The sequence below is a fragment of the Crocuta crocuta genome, unplaced genomic scaffold (genome assembly GCF_008692635.1).
Source record: "Crocuta crocuta isolate KB4526 unplaced genomic scaffold, BGI_CrCroc_1.0 scaffold1416, whole genome shotgun sequence".
In the NCBI taxonomy this organism is placed as follows: Eukaryota; Metazoa; Chordata; class Mammalia; order Carnivora; family Hyaenidae; genus Crocuta; species Crocuta crocuta.
Genome location: NW_027533295.1, coordinates 31,445 through 35,936, shown reverse-complemented (window position 1 = coordinate 35,936; position 4,492 = coordinate 31,445). Strand labels below are relative to the sequence as shown.

Below are 4,492 nucleotides of genomic sequence, written 5' to 3'. Positions count from 1 at the left end.
GAGACTCTTAAATACTGAGAACAAACTGAGGATTGATGGGCATGGGGAAGAGGGGAAAATGGAGATGGGCATGGAGGAGGGCACTTGTTGGGATGAGCACTGGGTGTTATGTGGAAACCAACTTAACAATAAACTATAAAAAAAAGAAATTGTATCTCATTATTGGCTTCCTTTCAATAATTCCTGTTTTTAATGTTTTTATTTTTTATTTATTTCTGAGAGAAAGAGAGAGACAGCTTGAGCAGGGGAGGGTCAGCGAGAAAGGGAGATACAGAATCCGAAGCAGGCTCCAGGCTCTGAGCTAGCTGTCAGCACAGAGCCTGACGCGGGGCTCGAACCCACGAACCGTGAGATCACGACTTGAGCCGAAGTCGGACGCTTAACCTACTGAGCCACCCAGGTGCCCCATCAATAATTCAACTCTACTACATATATAGATTCTATCAAACTTAGCACTTTTTTTTGTGGAGGCAGTCAATAAAATGGAGGGGAAAGCACATAGAAATCAGAAAGGGATTCACAGGACATATACATTTTGTGTATTTTTGGCGTTAAGATATAGGGTAAAAACAAAGTGTCAGGGAAGGAAAGCAACAACTGACATCATTTGAACCATATCATGGACATTTAGGAATCATTGTTACCAAGATATCCTTTCTATTGACTAGCTCCCTCAACTGTGCCCCAAAGGGATGTTTAAATTATAAGCAAGAAAGATTAGGACCTTACTGGAATTGAATCAGTTCTCATTCTGATAGGATTTCCAAGCATAACTCTGGTCTTATTTCTCAGACCATTGTTTAGTGTTTGGTCCCCAATAGGAATCTGTGCCTAGGATCCGGCAACATCAGCATTTGTTCCTGAATCCATTCAGATCTCTATCACGTGAGGATGAGAGTCTCAGTTTTAGAAGCTTCTGAAACATACTTTTGCTTTCCTGCTACATCTCCAGTTGGAGTTTCTTTCTCCCTCCTGCTGTTGAAGCACTCCTTCTGGTCCAAAGCCAGGAAAGTTAGTACCTGGGCTAAGCATCAAACCATTGAGGCCTTGCAACAACATTTCCCACAAGTAGGGATATAGGGTCACTTTCTTCTCTTCAAACATCCTAGAAACATTCAGCCTATGGCTCTGGCAATATTGACATTGACATGCACATCTGAATCTTTTCTGATCTCTATCACCTGAGGAAGAGATTCTGGTTTCCCTTTGAACCTGATAAGATGCCACACGATCTAGGTGTCCTTATCTCATATGCCCCAGAAACATTTTCTTCCTCTAAGGACACTCTGATCTTTCCTATCACCTCTCTTATAGGGGTTTCTCATCTCTGTACCATGGCTGGGGCAGCCCTTCTGGTGGAAGGGCAAGGTATTTGGTGCCAGGATTGAGGTTCACTTCAATGAGGCTCATCATTAGCAATTCAGAGAAGGAAGGTTGACATGTTACTGTGACTTCCTGGGAAGTCTCTTTAGAAATCATCGAGGAAGATTCTGAAATCAACATTGAGCTTCCAGTTAAGGAATGAATAAGTCACAGGGATGAAAGGTACAGTATAGGAAATATAGTCAGTGGTACTGTAATAGCATTGTATGGTGACAAATGGTAGCCACACTTGCGAACACAGCATAACGTATAGACTTGTTGAATCACTATGTCACACACCGGACACTAATGTCACATTATGCCCTAACTACAATTATAATAAATAGATAGATAGATAGATAGATAGATAGATAGATAGATAGATAGATAGATAGATAAGTTTTTATTGAAAAAAGAGAGAGAGAAATCAATGTTGAGTTATGTTTCTGGGGTGGATCCATGGAGGTCTTGTCTGTGTTCACACCTCCACCTGGCCTTAAGACTAGATAGGAAAGTGAAGATGAAGGTTCTCAAAGAGCTGGAAGGTAGAAAGGGACATGTGTGGCCAGAAAAACCCAGACTGCAACAAATGGTGTAAAAGAAGAAAGAAAACTCATTATTTATGATGATGATGATGATGATGATGATGATGATGATGATGATGACTTAACTACTTTGTTCTTTCATTTTATGTGTGTAAAATGGGTAAAATAATGGGACCTACCTCCTAGGCTTGTCCTGAGGATTGCATGAGATAATACATCTCAAGAGCATGGCACATCATAAGCATTTCAGCAACAGTAACTGATACTGTCTTTTGCATGTCAGTTCATGCAACAAGTGTCTTATAGTGAATTACATTAATTCCTGGATTACATTTCCTCATGCATTCTCTAAATATAACTGTAATGTTACTAATAGTTAATAATATCTATTCTTCTATAATAATTATATAACTTTATAGGGCAGTGTTTTATTAAATTTCAATAATTTGCACCTTGGAGCCTCAAAGTCTTTTGATTTTTCACCCTCATAATCATTGGCTTGAGTTGCTGTGCAAAAAGCTGTTCATCTGCAGGTAGAAATCCTTCCATGACTTGCAGTGAGAACAAATGGATTTACTTTTCTCTAATCGAAATGTAAAATGTGGTCTTTAAGATCTTGGCACATGGTTCTCCAGCAAGGATCTTTCTATGACCAAGAGGGGGTTTTCCCCCTCTCTTTCTGAGTATCCTGCATACATTCCAAGAAGTGGCCAACACTGTTAAACAACCTACAACAATGTTGCTATTCTTTTCCCTGACCTATCCATTAATCCTCTGAAATGACCATCATTGAACCTCATATTTTGCATGTTGTATTTCCAGGATCCTTGACCTTTTACTTTAGCTTGCACACCACTCTGTTCCTCCAAATAATCCCTCCACTAAACAGAATATGTTAGCATTGAGAATGCAATTAAAGCTGTATTGAAACCTATGTAAAAAGTGAGCCAAAGAGTACAAAGGCTAAGTGTCTTTTATGGCAATGGGCATATAACTAATTCAGTTTGCAGGTGGTAATGTGGATATGGTGGAGTTGGTATGACACTGTGTCAGTCCCTTACCACGCTGCAATCTCTTGGCCTTTATGTCAGTCCAGCAGCCATACTCAGGTCAGATAGTCAACCGTCCTATATTCCACTCCCTTAAACTCACCCTGGTGTGTACACAGTCATATTCTACCAGATATCCATGGAATAGATGATAGAAGTATAAGACATTGCTGTGTGTGTACTTAGGGGAGTGAACTTCTGTTGAGACACAGAGAACTAACAGATATAAGCAAAGGTGGGACCACATAGAAGTGTGGAGTAATTTGCTACAGTCATGATGCTTCCAGCCTCCAGCACTTTAATTTTTTTTTTAATTTTTATTTATTTCTAGGAGAGAGAGAGAGACAGCGTGAGCAGGGGAGGGTCAGAGAGAGAGGGAGATACAGACTCTGAAATAGGCTCCAGGCTCCGAGCTGGCAGTCAGCACAGAGCCCGACGCGGGGCTCGAACCCACGAACTGCGAGATCATGACCTAAGCGAAAGTCGGACACTTAACCGACTAAGCCACCCAGGCGCCCCTCCAGCACTTTAATTTTAAAACCACATTGGGGCGCCTGGGTGGCTCAGTCAGTTAAGTGTCCAACTTCGGCTCAGGTCANATTGCCCCTCCCCTTTGTATAATTTATTCCTTGGTAAATAGATGGGATATCACTCCCATGATAAATCAAAAGGGAAATTATCCAGGTAGGCTTAATATAATCATGAAGCCCTATAAATGCAGGGAACTTTGGCTGGTAGCAAAAGGGAAAAACAGAGAGATTCAAACCATCAGAAGGACTCAATGCACCATTGCTGGCTTTGAGGATAGAGAAGGGTACATGCAAAGACAAGACAAAGGCCTCTAGGAGCTGAGAGCAACTTTCCAGTGACAGCAAGAAAGGAAGTAGGAACTGCAGTCCTACAACTTCAGGGAACTGAATTCTGCCCAAAACCCAATGAACATGGAAGCAACTCTTCCCCATAGCTTCCAGAGATTAGCTTAGCCTAGCTGACATCTTGACTTCTGGTTAGGGAAACTCTTAGCAAAGAACACTTGACATTGGACCTACAGAACTTTGAGATAATCAATAGTTCTCTTAAGTTGCTAAGTCCGTGGTGAATATTTTATACATCAGTAAAACAAGTGATATAGTCATCTATATATAGACTGACACTCTTCCTACCACCATAAGAGATTAATCTCCTTATAAAAGCCCCTCAGCCTCTTCATTCTGGGGTAACCAATCTCAACTTTCTCTTCCACAACTCTTCACAAAGGGAACATTTGCCTCTGACTGAAATTAACCTGTTCTTCAAACTTCCTTTTCCACTTGTTAGAAAATTCACAAGTCATTTTCAGAAACTCTCCAATTAAATGCATTATAGTCATTTCAGCTGTAAATGCAACAAAATTCTGGGTTCTTGTTCTCAAACACAACAATTTCTCTCCTGATTGTTGTCTAAATTTGGACAGCAGCTGCAGGAGCTATAGATATAGATAGATATAGATAGATAATTTGTATATACATATTACACACAGACACAGACACAGACACA

General features: G+C 40.6%; 1 pseudogene; it reads right to left on the bottom strand.

The window, feature by feature from the left end:
• Positions 1 to 847: 847 nt before the first annotated feature.
• Positions 848 to 2,456, bottom strand: LOC144218279 (protein FAM156A/FAM156B-like; annotated as a pseudogene).
• Between the last annotated feature and the right edge of the window lie 2,036 nt (positions 2,457 to 4,492).